The sequence below is a fragment of the Pristiophorus japonicus genome, chromosome 13 (assembly GCF_044704955.1).
Source record: "Pristiophorus japonicus isolate sPriJap1 chromosome 13, sPriJap1.hap1, whole genome shotgun sequence".
Classification (NCBI taxonomy): domain Eukaryota; kingdom Metazoa; phylum Chordata; class Chondrichthyes; family Pristiophoridae; genus Pristiophorus; species Pristiophorus japonicus.
The window spans coordinates 180,367,552-180,387,243 of record NC_091989.1 but is presented as its reverse complement, the minus strand read 5'-3'; positions in this window follow the sequence as shown (position 1 = coordinate 180,387,243).

Here is a 19,692-nt window from a genome sequence, read left to right as displayed (position 1 = left end):
CGACCGGTAAGTCGGCCATTTATTTTTCAGTTACTCATTTCCCCCTGAAGCTGTCGCTGGCATTGCCCGCCACAGCTTCAGGGGGGGACGCTACCAAATTAATGCTCCGGGGCGAAAACTGGTCGATGAGCACAGTGGTGACGTGGTCATCGCCGGCGCAGCGGAGCGGGCGCAACCGGTTGCCGTGAGCCGCTCTTGGTTACCGCCACCACTAAACACCCGCAGAATTTCACGGGCATTGTTAGCGGCGCCGCGGCCAGGCCAAAAGTCATTAGTGCCCTTTTAGCGCCCCCTTTCCTCTGATGGGAGAATCAAGAACAAGGAGATATAATCTTTAAAATTAGAGCTAGTCCATTGAAGAGGGAAATCAGGAAACACATTTTCACACAAGGAGCAATAGATATCTGGAATCCTCTCCTCCAAAAGGTTATGGATGCTGGGGTCAATTGACTCTTTCAAGACTAAGATCAATAGATTTTTGTTAGATAAGGTTATCAAGGGATATGTAGCCAAAGGCAGGTAAATGGAGTTGAGGTACAGATCGGCCATGATCTCATTGAATGGCGGAGCAGGCTCGAGGGGCTGAAAGGCCTACTCTTGTTCCTATGTTACCATGTTGGCAATTTGAAAAGTCTGTTTTTTTTTAACTGTGGTTTCTCACCTTCCCCTAACTTCAATGCCCTATGCCACCTCCACTTCACCACTCCCCCCAACACCCACCCAGCCCACCGTCTCCCCAATACCCCAATACTCAATCCGGTAGTTTCATGGTCACCTTTACTGATACTAGTTTTTTAGTCGAGATTTATTTAATTAACTGAATTTAAATTCCCCAGCTGCCGTGGTGGGATTTCAACTCACGTCTCTAGATTATTAGTGCAGGCTTCTGGATTACTAGTCCAGTAACATAAAAACATAAGAACATAAGAAATAGGAACAGGAGTAGGCCATTTGGCCCCTCGAGCCTGCTCCACCATTCAATAAGATCATGGCCAATCTGATCTTGGCCTCAAACTCCACTTTCTTGCCTGTTCCACATAACCCTTGACTCCCCTGTAGTTCAAAAATCTATCGATCTCTGCCTTGAATACATTCAATGACTCAACCTTCACTGCTCTCTGGGGTAGAGAATTTCAAAGATTCACGACCCTCTCAGAGAAGAAATTCCTCCCCATCTCCATCTTAAATGGGCGACACCTTATTCTGAAACAGTGCTCCCTAGTTCTAGATACCCCCACGAGGGAAAACATCCTCTCTGCATCCACCCTGTCAGGCCACCTCAGAATCTTATATGTTTCCATAAGATCACAATGTTACTGTACCCCTAATTCCTTATTGTAATTATTAGCTAGCGTTGATCTCCCCACAAGTGGAAACATCTTCTCTATGTCTACTCTATCAAACCCCCTTCATCTTTTTAAGTTAGGTCATCCCTTGACCTTCTCTTTTCTGGAGAATAGAGGCCCAGCCTGTTCAGTCAATTGAAAGGAACTGGGGATTGATAAAAATAAATTAAAATACAGAACCAGAGCAAGCAGATGTCAAGTTGGCACTAAGTGTTCATTTTGACTAAGATGACATTGCTGTTTTGCCCCTGTGGATTTTCACCATTTATCAGGGGCTTTAGCTAAATGTAGCACTTCTGTAACCGCAGGTAATACCTTTAATTTCCTTTCTACCGGTTTTAAAGGCTTCGGGGCTAAATAACACCTTGGTCCAATGTCACATTCAATTAGAAGCAGAATTATAAGGTTGTTCACCAGGAGAGGAAGGCGATCAGTCTGAGTTAATGTAATGCATATCGCTATGTCTCCAAAAGGGGAAATGAGAGTGACACGCCAAATCCCTGCACTGGAGATGACACGAGTGAAAAACGGTCCAGCTTCCAGCTGTTAAAATAGCATTGATTGCAGATGGAGTCACAACAGAAGAAACTGTTTCCTTTCTATTTGGCACTAAGAGAGACAATGCAGTTCACTCTGTATGTTCGCAAGCAAGATGTGATTGCGAATATGTTAAACATTCTCGCCGCTGCTTGTCTGAATTAATTCAAAATAATTTGATTAGGAAACTGGGTTTGACAAAGAAAAATCTAATAAGTACTGCATTGAAATGAACTCTTTCTTTGCATCACACCCACCCGCCCCCCCCTCACCAACTCCCCTTACCCCCACCTTTCTAGAAGTCAGTTTGGGAATGGTAACAGCTTTGTTGGCACTTATCACAGAATCAGACAGCACAGAAGGAGGCCATGCATCCCAATTTTCCTTTGCCAACTCACCAAGCTTCCCGCTTCATCCCATTTCTATACCCTTAAGAATTCTGCTTCCACCATGGTTCCTGGTCGATGTGCCAACAAGCCTTTGCATTAAAAAAATGTTTTCCTTATCGCTCCCCTACCATATTTTGTTGAGGAACCTAAATTTGATCTCAATGTTAGAGGAGAGGCGAGAGTAGCTGCTGTGGGGGAGTATCCTGTGGGGGAGCACCCTGTGGGTGAGCGCCGTGTGGGCTGTGGGAGAGCACCCTGTGGGTGAGCGCCCTGTGGGGGAGCACCATGCGGGCTGCGGGAGAGCATCCTGTGGGTGAGCACCGTGCGGGCTGTGGGTGAGCGCCCTGTGGGGGGGGGGGGGCACCCTGTGGGGGAGCACTGTGTGGGCTGTGGGTGAGCGCCCTGTGGGGGGGGGCACCCTGTGGGGGAGCACCGTGCGGGCTATGGGTGAGCGCCCTGTGGGGGGGGGCACCCCTGTGGGTGAGCATCGTGCGGACTGTGGGGGAGCACCCTGTGGAGGAACACCCTGTGCCTGGGGGCGGGGGTACTGAGGTGAAAAATCAGCCATGATCTTAAGGAATGGTGGTGCAGGCTCGAAGGGCCAAATGGCCTACTCCTGCACCTATTTTCTATGTTTCTATGTTTCTATGTTTCTCGACACCAAGGCAGCATTTTATCGAGTACGGCACTGAGGAGCCTGATGAACACAAAGACACTGGAAAGGCCGACCCTTGACCGGACTCTTTCCTGACGCAAAGGAAGATGGTCGTGGTTGTTGGAGGCCAGTCATCACAGCCTCAGGGCATTACTGCAGGAGTTCTGCCCTCTGCAGAGAACTGCCCAAGGCCCAACCATCTTCAGCTGCATCACTAATGAACATCCCTCCATCATGAGGCCAGAATGTGATGATTCCACAGTGTTCAGCTCCATTCACAACCGCTCTGATAATAAAGGTTTGCAAAAACTAGGGGTAGATCTTGAATTTGTGTGATAACATTGGCGGCCGTGCCTTCAGTCCAAGTCAGCATGGATTTGTGAAAGGGAAATCATGCTTGACAAATCTTCTGGAATTTTTTGAGGATGTTTCCAGTAAAGTGGACAAGGGAGAACCAGTTGATGTGGTATATTTGGACTTTCAGAAGGCTTTCGACAAGGTCCCACACAAGAGATTAATGTGCAAAGTTAAAGCACATGGGATTGGGGGTAGTGTGCTGACGTGGATTGAGAACTGGTTGTCAGACAGGAAGCAAAGAGTAGGAGTAAACGGGTACTTTTCAGAATGGCAGGCAGTGACTAGTGGAGTGCCGCAAGGTTCTGTGCTGGGGCCCCAGCTGTTTACATTGTACATTAATGATTTAGACGAGGGGATTAAATGCAGTATCTCCAAATTTGCGGATGATACTAAGTTGGGTGGCAGTGTGAGCTGCGAGGAGGATGCTATTAGGCTGCAGAGTGACTTGGATAGGTTAGGTGAGTGGGCAAATGCATGGCAGATGAAGTATAATGTGGATAAATGTGAGGTTATCCACTTTGGTGGTAAAAACAGAGAGACAGACTATTATCTGAATGGTGACAGATTAGGAAAAGGGAAGGTGCAACGAGACCTGGGTGTCATGGTACATCAGTCATTGAAGGTTGGCATGCAGGTACAGCAGGCGGTTAAGAAAGCAAATGGCATGTTGGCCTTCATAGCGAGGGGATTTGAATACAGGGGCAGGGAGGTGTTGCTACAGTTGTACAGGGCCTTGGTGAGGCCACACCTGGAGTATTGTGTACAGTTTTGGTCTCCTAACTTGAGGAAGGACATTCTTGCTATTGAGGGAGTGCAGCGAAGGTTCACCAGACTGATTCCCGGGATGGCGGGACTGACCTATCAAGAAAGATTGGATCAATTGGGATTGTATTCACTGGAGTTCAGAAGAATGAGAGGGGACCTCATAGAAACGTTTAAAATTCTGACGGGTTTAGACAGGTTAGATGCAGAAAGAATGTTCCCAATGTTGGGGAAGTCCAGAACCAGGGGTCACAGTCTGAGGATAAGGGGTAAGCCATTTAGGACCGAGATGAGGAGAAACTTCTTCACCCAGAGAGTGGTGAACCTGTGGAATTCTCTACCACAGAAAGTAGTTGAGGCCAATTCACTAAATATATTCAAAAGGGAGTTAGATGAAGTCCTTACTACTCGGGGGATCAAGGGTTATGGCGAGAAAGCAGGAAGGGGGTACTGAAGTTTCATGTTCAGCCATGAACTCATTGAATGGCGGTGCAGGCTAGAAGGGCTGAATGGCCTGCTCCTGCACCTATTTTCTATGTTTCTATGTTTCAGCTGCCTAGGCCCTAAGTGCTGGAATTCCCTCCATAAACATCTCCGGCTCTACCACTTAGAAGGACAAGGGCAGCAGGTGCATGGGAACACCACCACCTCCATGTTCCCCTTCAAGTCACACACCATCCTGACTTGGAAATATATCACCATTCCTTCATCGTTGCTGGGTCAAAATCCTGGAACGCCCTCCCTAACAGCACTGTGGGAGCACCTTCACCACACGGACTGCAGCGGTTCAAGAAGGTGGCTCACCACCACCTTCTCAAGGGCAATTAGGGATCGGCAATAAATGCCGGCCTTGCCAGCGAAGCCCACATCCCAGGAATGAATTTTTTAAAAGATGCTCCTTAAAACCTATCTCTTTGACCAAGCTTTTGTTCACTTGTCCTTATGTGGCTCAGTGTCCAATATTGTTTGACAATCGCTCCTGTGAAACGCCTTTGGATCTTTTAGTATGTTAAAGGCACTGAGGAGCCCAATCAACATAAAGACACTGTTGCTGCTGTAGGTGTTGATGGCGAGGTTTACGTCTCTCCCGACTTTTCTTTCCATTGGAGTCCATCGGGAGAGATGTAAAATAGGCTGCCGACTCACGATAACACATTATACACTATCGCACAAGTCAAGATATTTCAAATTGTTCATGGATTTGAACAAATTACCTACACAAATGTTAGCTCAATCCAGACACCGGATGCAAAAAAATTCCCCAGGAACTATGGGCATAAAATACTGCCCACGCACCCACACCCACCACCGCCTTCCCTGGCCCCTACACCCTCAAAAAAACCAAGCAACCCAAGGTAAAGGATATCCACCTTTTACATCCACCTGAGAGAGCAGACAGGGCCTCAGTTGAACATCATATCCAAAAGACCACACCTCTGACAATGCAGCATAATTACTCCCTCAGCACTGCAGTGTCAACCCTAGAACTTTGTGCCCAAGTTTCTGCAGTGAGATGTAAACCCATAACATTCTGACTGAGAGGCAAGTGTGTTACCCACTGAGCCACAGGTATAGGTGTAAGCTATTGTTGATATGCATGGATAGTGCGTGAGACTGATGTACAGAAAGTTGCCCGAGATGTTTTGCCCCATCTGTCTGCAGTCTCAGCAGGTCCTGTCTGGAGAAAATGTGAAGTAATTTTTGTAAAGAAAAGGTGAGAAGCTTCTCAAATCAGCAGAGGAACGAGATCTGCAATTAAGCGAAACCATTTTGTGTGACTGCAGCTGGAGTTCATCAATGGTTGATTAAACAAATAATTGTTTCAGCACCAGTGAAACATCTCCGAGTGAATTCTGATGAGTTGCGTCCCGGGCGACTGTCTGGCATATTCAAACAGATTGCAGCCAAGCTCCGGCACCAAACAATTGGAATAGAAAGTACGAGCTCTCCAAAATGACTGGTGCATTTATTCAAAAGCAAAATACTGCAGATGCTGAAATCTGAAATGAAAACAGAAGATGCTGGAAATCTCAGCAGGTCAGGCAGCTTCTTGGAGAAAGAAACAGAGTTAACGTTTCATGTCTGTGACCCACGAAGGATTCCAGACCCAAAACGTTAACTCTGTTTCTCTCCACAGATGCTGCCTGACCTGCTGAGATTTCCAGCATCTTCTGTTTGGTGCATTCTGTTTGTTCCGTCTCGATTTTAAAATTCTCATGTTCAAATCCCTTCACAACCTCACCCTTCTCTATCTCTGTAACCCCCTCCAGCCCAACACTATCTTCTGTGAGATTTGAACTCACAACTTTTCTAATTTGAGAGGCAAATGTGTTACCCACTGAGCCACAGCTATAGCTGTAAGCTGCTGTTGATATGCATGGATAGTGTGTGAGACTGATGCCCGAGATGTTTTGCCCCATCTGTCTGCAGTCTCAGCAGGTAAGTAAACTTTTAACATTGTTGTTGCCAATTTAAGTGTATCTAAGGGTTAAGTCATGGCAGGAGAGCTCGGACACGTGTTATGCTCCTCCCTTACTATGTGGGAAGTCAGGGACGCTTCCGGTGTCCCTGACGACGTGTGTGGGAAGTGAATCTGCCTGCAGATCCTGACGGACCGCATTGCGGCACTGGAGCTGCGAGTGGATTCATTCTGGAGCATCCACGATGCTGAGAATGACGTGAATAGCATGTTTAGTGAGTTGGTCACACCACAGGTAAAAGGTATACAGTCAGATAGGGAATGGGTGACCAACATTAAGAGTAGAGCAAGGAAGGTAATGCAGGAGTCCCCTGCAAAACAGATACACCGCTTTGAGTACTGTTGAGGGGGATGACTCATCAGGGGAGGGCAGCAGCAGCCAAGTTCATGGCACCATGGCTGGTTCTGCTGCACAGGAGGGCAGGAAAAAGAGTGGGAGAGCAATAGTGATAGGGGATTCAATTGTAAGGGGAATAGATAGGCGTTTCTGCGGCCGCAACCGAGACTCCAGGATGGTATGTTGCTTCACTGGTGCAAGGGTCAAGGATGTCTCGGAGCGGGTGCAGAACATTCTGAAAAGGAAGGGTGAACAGCCAGTTGTCATGGTGCATATAGGTACCAATGACATAGGTAAAAAACGGGATGAGGTCCTACGAGGCGAATTTAGGGAGCTAGGAGCTAAATTAAAAAGTAGGACCTCAAAAGTAGTAATCTCAGAATTGCTACCAATGCCACGTGCTTGTCAGAGTAGGAATCGCAGGATAGCTCAGATAAATATGTGGCTTGAGGAGTGGTGCAGAAGGGAGGGATTCAAATTCCTGGGACATTGGAATCGGTTCTAGGGGAGGTGGAACCAGTACAAACCAGACGGTCTGCACCTGGGCAGGACCAGAACCAATGTCCTAGGGAGAGTGTTTGCGAGTGCTGTTGGGGAGGAGTTAAACTAATATAGCAGGGGGATGGGAACCTATGCAGGGAGACAGAGGGAAATAAAATGGAGTCAGAAGCAAAATATAGAAAGGAGAAGAGTAAAAGTGGAGGGCAGAGAAACCCAATGCAAAAAACAAAAAGAGCCAAATAACAGCAAAATTCTAAAGGGGCAAAGTATGTTAAAAAAAAAACAAGCCTGAAGGCCTCAATGTGAGGAGTATTTGGAATAAGGTGGATGAATTAACTGCGCAGGTATCAGTTAACGGATACGATGTGATTGGCATCACGGAGACATGGCTCCAGGGGGACTAAGGCTGGGAACTCAACATCCAAGGGTATTCTGCATTTAGGAAGGATAGACAGAAAGGAAAAGGAGGTGGGGTGGCGTTGCTGGTTAAAGATTAAATCAATGCAATTGTAAGGAAGGACATTAGCCTGGATGATGTGGAATCTGTATGGGTGGAGCTGCGGAATTCCAAAGGGCAGAAAACACTAGTAGGAGTTGTGTATAGACCACCAAATGGTAGTAGTGAGGTTGGGGACAGCATCAAACAAGAAATAATGGATGTGTGCAATAAAGGTACAGCAGTAATCATGGGCAACTTTAATCTATACATTGATTGGGCTAACCTAACTGGTAGCAATGCGGTGGAGGAGGATTTCCTGGAGTGTATTAGGGATGGTTTTCTAGACTAATATGTCGAGGAACCAACCAGGGAGCTGGCCATCCTAGACTGGGTGATGTGTAATGAGAAGGGACTAATTAGCAATCTTGTTGTGTGAGGCCTCTTGGGGAAAAGTGACCATAATATGGTAGAATTCCTTATTAAGATGGAGAGTGAAAAAGTTAATTCGGAAACTAGGGTCCTGAACTTAAGGAAAGGTAACTTCGACGGTATGAGGCGTGAGTTGGCTAGAATAGACTGGAAAACGATACTCAAAGGGTTGACGGTGGATAAGCAATGGCAAACATTTAAAGATCACATGGATGAACTTCAGCAAATGTACATCCCTGTCTGGAGTAAAAATAAAACTGGAAAGGTGGCTCAACCGTGGCTAACAAAGGAAATTAAGGATAGTGTTAAAGCCAAGGAAGACACATATAAATTGGCTAGAAAAAGCAACAAACCTGAGGACTGGGAGAAATTTAGAATTCAACAGAGGAGGACTAAGGGTTTAATTAAGAGGGGGAAAATAGAGTATGAGAGGAAGCTTGCAGGGAATATAAAAACTGACTGCAAAAGCTTCTATAAATATGTGAAGAGAAAAAGTTTTGTAAATACAAACGCAGGTCACTTGCAGTCAGATTCAGGTGAAATTATAATGGGGAACAAAGAAATGGCAGACCAGTTGAACCAATACTTCGGTTCTGTTTTCACGAGGGAAGATACAAATAATCTTCCGAAGGTACTAGGGGACAGTGGGTCTAGTGAGAAGGAGGAACTGAAGGATATCCTGACTAGGCGGGAAATTATGTTCGGGAAATTGATGGGATTGAAGGCCGATAAATCCCCGGGGCTTGATAGTCTGCATCCCAGAGTGCTCAAGGAAGTGGCCCTGGAAATAGTGGATGCATTGGTGATCATTTTCCAACAGTCTATCGATTCTGGATCTGTTCCCATGGACTGGAGGGTAGCTAATGGAACACCACTTTTTTAAAAAGGAGGGAGAGAGAAAACGGATAATTATAGAGCGGTTAGCTTGATATCAGTGGTGGGGAAAATGTTGGAATCAATCATGAAGGATGAAATAGCAGCGCACTTGGAAAGCAGTGACAGGATCGGACCAAGTCAGCATGGATTTATGAAAGGGAAATCATGCTTGACGAATCTTCTGGAATTTTCTGAGGATGTAACTAGCAGAGTGGACAAGGGAGAACCAGTGGATGTGGTGTATTTGGACTTTCAAAAGGCTTTTGACAAGGTCCCACACAAGAGATTGTTGTGCAAAATCAAAGCAGATGGTATTGGGATAATATACTGACGTGGATAGGGAACTGGTGGGCAGACAGGAAGCAGAGAGTCCTTTTCAGAATAGCAGGCAGTGACTAGTGGAGTGCCGCAGGGCTCAGTGCTGGGACCTCAGCTCTTTACAATATACATTAACGATTTGGATGAAGGAATGGAGTTTAATATCTCCAAGTTTGCAGATGACACTAAACTGGCTGGCGGTGTGAGCTGTGAGGTGGACGCTAAGAGGCTGCAGGGTGAGTTGGACAGGTTAGGTGAGTGGAAAAATGCATGGCAGATGCAGTATAATGTGGATAATTGTGAGGTTATCCATTTTTGGGGCAAAAACATGAAGGCAGAATATTATCTGAATGGCGGCAGACTAGGAAAAGGGGAGGTGCAACGAGACCTGGGTGTCATGGTTCATCAGTCGCTGAAAGCAGTTACAGCAGGTACAGCAGGCGGTAAAGAAGGCAAATGGTATGTTGGCCTTCATAGCTAGGGGATTTGAATATAGAAGCAGGGAGGTCTTAATGCAGTTGTACAGGGCCTTAGTGAGACCTCACCTGGAATATTGTGTTCAGTTTTGGTCTCCTAGTCTGAGTAAGGACATTCTTGCTATTGAGGGAGTGCAGCGAAGGTTCACCAGACTGATTCCCGGGATGGCTGGGCTGTCATATGAGGAGAGACTGGATCAACTGGGCCTTTATTCACTGGAGTTTAGAAGGGTGAGAGGGGATCTCATAGAAACATGTAAGATTCTGACAGGACTGGACAGGTTAGATGCGGGAAGAATATTCCCAATGTTGGGGAAGTCCAGAACCAGGGCTCATAATCTTAGGATAAGGGATAGGCCATTTAGGACTAAGATGAGGAGAAACTTCTTTACTCAGAGAGTTGTTAACCTGTGGAATTCCATGCCGTAGAGAGTTGTTAATGCCAGTTCACTGGATATTCAAGAGGGAGTTAGATATAGCTCTTAAGGTCAAGGGGATCAAGAGGTATGGAGAGAAAGCAGGAAAGGGGTACTGCAGGAATGATCAGCCATGATCTTATTGAATGGCGGTGCAGGCTCGAAGTGTCGAATGACCTACTCCTGCACCTATTTTTGATGTTTCTATGTTTCCTCCAACTCTGGTCCCTTGGGCATTCCCCACTTCACCTTTCCCTCAAACATGACCATTTCTAGGACCAGACCAAATCCCCAAAAAATTGCTTAAAATTGATCAATCCCAACCACCTACCTTCTCACTGTATCCCTCAATCCCTGCAGATTGTCTTCCAATTTTCCCTTAAACCCAGAGGCCATAAAAGGAGTGGTGAGTGGCCGCTGGACAGCATGGTGGCCCCGACCTGCGAGAGACCATCAGCGGCAGGTCGGGGCCATAAAAGGAGCGGCGAGCGTTCCCTGGAGCAACGTGGTGGTGTACCACTTCAAGGTACAGCGCGAGTTGGTGCAGGAGGGCGACGGCAGCGAAGAGGGACGTCATCAAGGTCCAGGTCAGTGATTGGAGCGTGGGCAGGTACAGCAGGAGCGGCGAGGTCAGGGCGAATGAGCGGCGAGAGACTGTAGAGGGATGTAATCGGGGCCCGGGAGAGGTGTGAGTTCAGGGCCAGAAGAGGCGTGGGCCCAGGGGCAGCACGGGCCAGCCCACACTGCGATATGTGTGCATGCTAGGCCCGTGCAGCAGTCGTCTTGGGTAATCCTTGCCACTGGACCAAGACCTTGCTCGGTCAAGCCCGTGTGGTAGCTGGTGTGCAATGGCCACCACACGTTAAAAGAATTCACGCACAGGCATTTTCCACCCTTTAAAATGAGTTAATCAGTCACCTGATTACTCATTTTTAGTGTGGAAGCAAGTCATCCTCGACCCCGAGGGATTGCCCATGATGATGATATGAATGTAAGTCTTTCTTTGAATTACTGGTATAGTTTGGGACACGTACGTAGTGGCCAAGTTATCATGTTTTGGGATATAAAAGTGTTGCTTGAAATATACTCAGGGCTGCAGTCGGGGGAAACTTGGTCAGTTGCCCGTTAAAGTCATCCGTCTAGTCATCACGAACCGACCAGTCGCTGCTGTTTGTATGTATCTTACGTCTTGCTTATCAGTACTGGATTTTAAAGTAAGGGAATAAACCTGTGTATGCTGAGGTATAATCGGGAAGTATTCGATGCAACAGTTTTGTGTAAACTTACTATAATCTCTTGGTTCTTTGGTTCTTGGATTGTTTTATTTCATGGGTCCGAACTCTGTAAACTGCTGGATGGGGTGAGGGGTTATTTCCGCACATCTTACAACCTTCAGATACAGGATGATACTGTAAGGTCTGTAGGGATATTGCTCAGACAGTTCCTTGAGATGTCTCCTCACAATTCAGCATCATCAGATCAGAATACACAAAGTAAGAGACAAAGAGCATTTGATCTCCATGGTTGACATGGTAGCAAAAGAAAAAAGGCAAGCACTTTGATCCTGATCTTGACAGCAAATTAAGTGGCAATGGTGCTGAGCTCTTAATGTGATTCATTAAGAATGTTATTGAAACTTGCTCTTTGATGGACCGGTTGCTGCAGAGCAGGAAGCACTGTCCCCCACAATGCCTTTATCTACTGTACTTTCAAGTCAATGCAATGCATCATACAACATGCTATCATGACCTTGAGTGTTCAAAGCTGACACAGCCACAAGCACAACTTGTTAAAAGCGACTTCTCACTGCGCTCACCTCGCATGGAAAATGAGATGATCTGAATGTTTTTTAAGCATCAACGAGTGTGGCTGGGAGCTGAACGGATCAGTCATGCTGGGTCATCAGTCGTGCTGCAATTAGCTTCGACTCTCCGACGCACAATCAGTCGGCGCTCCGGCCGATAGTTGTTGGGTCAGGGCAGAACATTCGCTCCTCTGCCCATCGCCTGACTTCCCATCGCCCCTCTCCCTATCGCCCCAGTCTCCATCACCCCTCTCCCTATCGCCCCAGTCCCCATCACCTCTCTGCCCATCAGCCTACTCACCATCGCCCCTCTGCCCATCACGTCTCTCCCCATCACCCCTATCCCCATCACCAATCTCCCCATCACCTCTCTCCCCATCGCCCCACTCCCCATCACCTCTCTCCCCATCACCTCTCTCCCCATCGCCCCACTCCCCATCACCTCTCTCCCCATCGCCCCAGTCCCCATCGCCCCTCTCCCCATCACTTGTCTCCCCATCGCCCCTGTCCCCATCACTTCTCTCCCCATCGCCCCTCTCCCCATCACTTCTCTCCCCATCGCCCCTCTCCCCATCACTTCTCTCCCCATCGCCCCTCTCCCCATCACCTCTCTCCCCATCGCCCCTCTCCCCATCACCTCTCTCCCCATTGCCCCACTCCCCATCGCCCCTCTCCCCATCGTCCCACTCTCCTTCGCCCCTTTCCCTATCGCCCCTCGGCCCATCACCCCTCTCCCCATCACCCCTCTGCCCATCACCCCTCTCCCCATCACTCCTCTGCCCATCACCTCTCTCCCCATAGCCCCTCTCCCCATCACCCGACTCCCCATCACCTGACTCCCCATCACCCAACTGCCCATCACCCCTCTCCCCATCGCCCCTCTCCCCATCGGCCCACTCCCCATCGCCTCTCTGCCCATCACCCCTCTCTCCATCGCCCCTCTCCCCATCACCCCGCTCCCCATCGCCCCTCTCCCCATCGTCCCACTCCCCATCGCCCCTTTCCCTATCGCCCCTCTGCCCATCACCCCTCTCCCCATCACCCCTCTGCCCATCACCCCTCTCCCCATCACTCCTCTGCCCATCACCTCTCTCCCCATAGCCCCTCTCCCCATCACCTGACTCCCCATCACCTGACTCCCCATCACCCAACTGCCCATCACCCCTCTCCCCATCGCCCCTCTCCCCATCGCCCCTCTCCCCATCGCCTCTCTGCCCATCACCCCTCTCTCCATCACCCCTCTCCCCATCACCCCACTCCCCATCGCCCCTCTCCCCATCGTCCCACTCCTCATCGCCCCTTTCCCTATCGCCCCTCTCCCCATCACCCCTCTCCCCATCGCCCCTCTCCCCATCACCCCACTCTCCATCGCCCCTCTCCCCATCGCCCCATTCTCCATTGCCCCTTGCCAATCACCACCCTGTTGATCGCCCCCACTCCCGATTGGCTCCCCACAATTGATTCCTCCCCTCCTGGATGTACCTTCGACGAACATGTGTCACATTTTGTCAAGCCCTGATTGACTGATTGGCACCCACCATTCACCTCAATGATGACAAGGTGGTCCTTGGGCCTCTGCGTTCTGCGCGCACCACACAGGTCACGCCCGGTTGAGGAGCACTAGGCCTCACAGTTTCAACAACAACTGCCATTTATTTAGTGCCTTTCACATAGTTAAATGTACCAAGATGCTCCACAGGTGCGTAATGAGACAAAATTTGACACCGGGTCACATAAGGATATATTAGGACAGATGACCAAGAGCTTGGTCAAAGAGGTAGGTTTCAAGAGGCGTCTTAAAGGAGAAGGCAGAGGGAGAGAGGCGGAGAGGTTTAGGGAGGGAATTTCAGAGTTTAGGGCCTAGGTAGCTGAAGGCACGGCCACCAATGGTGGAGCAAAGAAAATGGTTGATGGCAAGAGGGCAAAATTGGAGCAGTGCTGAGATCTCAGAGAGTTGTAGGGCTGATGGAGGTTAGTGACCATTTAGGTGAAGTACCGGAAATCTGGTGTTTGCCTAGAATGACAGAGTGGCAAGGGTCAGTGCCTTCAGCAGAGCAGTGGAGTAAAGGGACCAAAATTGGAACGTGCATTGCTTCTCAATATCTCTCATCATCATCACAGGCAGTCCCTCGGGATCGAGGAAGACTTGCTTCCATTCTAAGAATGAGTCCTTAGGTGGCTGTACAGTCCAATACGAGAGCCACAGTTCCTGTCACAGGTGGGACAGACAGTCATTGAGGGAAAGGGAGGGTGGGACAGGTTTGCCGCACGCTCCTTCCGCTGCCTGCGCTTGATTTCTGCATGCTCTCGGAGATGAGACTCGAGGTGCTCAGCGCCCTCCCGGATGCACTTCCTCCACTTTGGGCGGTCTTTGGCCAGGGACTCCCAAGTGTCGGTGGGGATGTTGCACTTTATCAGGGAGGCTTTGAGGGTGTCCTTGTAACGTTTCCTCTGCCCACCTTTGACCCGCTCGCCGTGAAGGAGTTCCGAGTAAAGTATCGCTCAGCCAGTGTATTATACAACAAGCTCACGCCTTTCTTTACCTCTGCGATAACTCTTATGAAACCAAGACCCCCTCCCCCTCACTACCAGGACTTTGTACAATATTTGGCTTGTAATAAACTACAACCGCCATTGTGATCATTAATCCAGTTTCTTCTGACAGCTTTTAAATGTGCCTCCACAGTCCAATTAGCAAAGCATTTAAATGCAAATGAGGTGATACGCTTCAGCTTGTCCAGGATGCAGAGTAAGAACTTTAGAATTACACCCTTCTGAGTCGAGCATATGCATCGAAACACTGCTGATAAATTGAGAGCTAATCAATATACCTAAAGAAGCTTTATATCCGCAGCCTAATTAAGAGGCACAGCAGGTACTAACCACCTCTCAACTCCCGTCTGTGAAACTGATGTCTGTCCATTGTAACCAGTCCTGTCTGTGAGAATGACCTCTGTCCCTTATACATGTGACATCACAAGCACGCACATACACAAGATGGTGCATCATATGACCCTTTATTGCATTTACATCAGCAGTTGCATTACCACAGTAGTCCACTAGGTGGAACATTAGTGTAGGGTGTTCGTTTCCCACTCTACTTTGATTGATAGACCTCGAGAATTACAGGAAGGACTCCACGGAATGCAAAATTTAGGCTTAAACCCAACTGTTAGTTTATTACACAAAAAACAACTAAAAATTACAGAACAGGACTTCTTAGAGATTGACCGAAGACATACAATCGCCCATCCAGCCAGTTGCTGCTGTTGTCGAATGTCGGCTCAAGGAGTGAGGGAAGATGGTGAGTCCCCGCTGCTTGCTTCTCTCCTCCTGCTTGTGTTTCCTTCTCGTTGTCTCTCTCTTCTTGTTCTTCTTTCCATTGTTCCCCTTCGTGGTCTTTGTTCCTTTGACCTGTTGTTCTGAGGTGTTTTACTTCTGTGAGCTCCTTCATATATATCCATTTGATTCTACAAGTCTCCTGCTGGGCTGCTTTCAGTTAATGCGTCTGGATGAGCCTCGATGGCTGTGATGATGGGTCTGGATCTGTTTGGGTGGCCACAATTTGCATCTTGTTCTGTGCATGGAATCAGAAGGGCCAAAGATAACTCCTTATCTTTTATGCCTCGCTCTCCAAAAATGCATGCCATGTGGGATCCTTTATGTTCCTGTATTTTCGCAGACTTGTAGTCTCCATAGGGAACTGTTTTTTCTCCTCTGGCCAATTAATCCAGGGGCTTCTCTGCAAGACTGTATCAAAACCCTTTCTCTCGATGTTAATTGGGTCTCGCTCCTGACCCAGAAACTGCATGAATCAGTTATGAGTCACCACCTGCCCCAGGTGGCGCTCTTTCTCCCGCCCAACAGTCCCAAAGGTCTTTTTTTAAACTATTTCAGTCCGTGGCCTCTTGCTGTGCCCTGATCACAAAAGATGTAAACCCTTACGGTCGTTCATGAGGGGGAGCTGTACTTTACAATACAGACTGTTCCCAGGGATGCACACATCAGAGACAAACATCAACTCCTGCTGGAGGGCCATCAACTCGGTGAAAGATGCCCTTTGGTTTGCTCGAAACTTGCTGGTCTTCCAGTGCAAGGAGTTGTCCATGACTGAGTGTTGCAGACTGGCACATTCTGAGGTCCAGAGCCACGTGCAGAGGGACGCACTGAAGCTTGGTACAGCCGCTGCAAAGGTTCGATGGGGAAGGCCACAGTTTAAGGTCCTCCCGCCATTGTACACCGAGGGGCTGGGACCAGTATAAAACTCCCTCAGACTATAAGTCTGAGAAAATATTGAATGTAAATGTATATGTATCCTTTCTGTAAATGGAGTGCCATGTACTTTATTTAATCTGTATTGTACTATATAAAATGTGATATTTGGATTGTACTGTTATGTATCTTGACAAATTTTATAAATAAAGTATATTTTTGGAGGGGGAGTAAAGTCTGTCCATTATACCCACATCTATCTCTAAGAGTGACGTATGCCCCTTATACTCACATCTGTCTGTGAGAGTGATGTATGTTTCTTATACCCACACCTGTCTGTGAGAGTGACATATGTTCCTTATACCCACACCTGTCTATGAGAGTGACGTATGTGCCTTATACCCACACCTGTCTGTGAGAGTGACGTATGTTCCTTATACCCAGTCCTGTCTGTTAGAATAACACTTACCCCATGATAATAACCAGATAATTAGTTTTAGTGATGTTGATTGAGGGATAAATATTGGTCCAGGACATCGGGGATAACTCCTCTGTTCTTCCTCAAAATAGTGCCATGGAACCTTTTACGTCCACCTGTGAGGGCAGACGGGACCTCGGTTTATTGTCTCACCCGAAAAATGGCACCTCCGACAGTGGAGCACTCCCTCAGCACTGCACTGCAGTGTCAGCCTGGATTTTTGTGCTCAAATAGATATATTTGAACAAAAAGTAAGAAAGCATTTAGTACCAAGATTATGCAAACAGGGCAAATTAAACAAAAAGATTTTGAAACTTAATCATCCTCCTCTTTTTATTTCTGTGTATAGTTATCATTGATTTTGCCGCATTCAATGAGGCAATATATATTGTATATTTTGTCCTCTTCAGCGGCCCTATTAAACTGCAAGCTGTGGGGGATTGGGGCAAACCTTGGGAATGGATAAGATATTGTCTAAAGAAGGAAACATTGGCCCAGATGTTGTGTTAAGATTCAGCGCTCACAGTTATTATGGAGTAAATTGGACAGCAACTTCCAGCATCCGCACATGCGCAGTTAAACGCGGAAATCAGGAAATTCATGTCCGAATTTTAACGGCTTGATATGACTTAATTATTGCCAAAAAACCTCTCTGGCACTGAAAATGTAATTTTACAAGTGTGGAGTCTCATTCTATCATATTTTAATTAGTGCTGGAGATTTTTTTTTAATTAAAAATTAACATTTCTTTTTTACTTTTTCTTTCTGTCTCTTGTGTATCTCTTAATCCCATCTTTCTTCCCCTCACTTTATTTTGCTTTCAGTACCTGATTTTACTGACAATGATTTAAATATTCTAGTTGATACTTCCTGGTTTCAACTCTGCGTGGCTCAGTGAGGATTCTTCAATCTGATTGGTTGAAGAGCCGTGCTGTTGCTTACTCTGTACTCATATGCCACAGATCCCCTGTAGAGGGCGCCGCGCTGGATCAAATGCCTGATGATGGCAAGTTGCTGCTCAGAAGCCGGCAAGAGGTCTGTGGGCAGCTGTCAGCATGATGAATGGTGAGCGTCGTTGCTTCTCCGCTCTCCGCAAAATCCGAGCCATTGAGTACTCATCAGAGGAGTTATGTCAGAGTACTGAGTGGGGAGGCTCAATGTTGCAACCACTAATCTTTCTCATTTACAGAAATGACCTGAACCATGGAGTGAGATGGAAGAAGATGGCTTGGAATGGACAGAGATGGACGGGAGGCAGAAAATTAGACTGAGACGGGATGGGTCGGGTAGGGTGGGATAGGCCAGAATGGGGTGCAGAGAGCTGAGCGAGAAGACAATGTGGTGCAATGGATGGGTTGAAGGAATGGATGAGAGTGGAGAAGCACAGGATGGATATGAATCAGATGAAACAGGAGAGGCATGATGGGAAGTGAGGGAATAGAGTGAGATAGGTTATGAGGGAAGGAATAGAGTGAGGTAGGACAGGAAGGGAAGAAATGGAATGCAAAGAGATTGGATGGGTTGCAAGGGAGAAGTGAAGCACAGTTGAAGGAAATGGAAGGGAATTCCACCCTGAACCAGTTTTGCTCCCCATTAGGGAAGGAGGAGAGAAGGGAAAACCGACCATGGGAGAGAATAAGAACATAAGAAATAGGAGCAGGAGTAGGCCATTTGGCCACCTGAGCCTGCTCCACCATTCAATAAGATCATGGCTGATTAGATCTTGGCCTCTGAGGGCAGAAATTCCTCCTCATTTCCGTTTTAAATGAGCGACCCCTTATATTGAAACTATGCCCCCTAGTTCTAGATTTCCCCATGAGGGGAAACATCCTCTCTGCATCTACCCTGTCAAGCCCCCCTCAGAATCTTACACATTTCAATAAGACCACCTCTCATTCTTCTAAACTCCAATGAGTATTGGCCCAACCTGCTCAACCTTTCTTTTGGGATGGGTGAGATAGGAAAGGGGAGATGATGGATTACGCGAAGGAAAGGAATGGGAATGGATGGGATGGGAACCAGTAAAGACTGCTCAGGTCAATTAACCAAGCATTGAGTCCTGGAACACTGAAGATTCTGGGCTGTTGCTTGAAGTGACATCTAACTAATTGACTACTCTTTGTATAACAACAACCTGAAGGGTCTCATGTTTATATGTATTTATTCGGCTACATCAATCATTTAAAGCTTCAATGAAGTTAATTTTATTGCTGAAAATGAAATTAAATTAGTGCTGAGTTGGAAGAATGAAGAATAGTTCCCTCCATGTCACATTATCTGAGTAATCAATTTTGCAAACAGCATTTTGCTATGTGAGTGGAACATTACTCATAACCCTTAAACGGATCGGAAAACTGCATTTATGGCATTGCGAACATGAATAATTTAGGGTCGCTGCACAATTTTCTGAAATTACTAAGTGCTGGCAATTTGACCCATACTCATTTTTAACAACTTGCGCATTCGTTTTGAAATGAGGAGTGCGACTTATGTGCTAATTTGGCACGGTAACAATTATTGGATTACAAATGGTCAGCTCCATGCATCCTTAAACCATCAGGTTGTTGGATAATCCATCCAACAAAGATAAAATACTTCACGGCAATAAACTGCGACTCAGAGGCATGGCTGGCATATCATATGAACAGAAATGTAATAGGTTTAAAATATACAATGTCCTTAAATCAAATTCCACCCAATTATCAATTCATAAAGGCACAATGCATATTTTACCGCCTCTGGTTTTTTAACCAAACTTATATACACACTAAAATCTGATAGGTTACCACTTCCGGGAGAAATAAATGATTGCACAACATTATGATGGCTTCAGGTAGAGTGATTAAGGAGAAATTGTTTCCATTTGCAGGAGGGTCAGTAG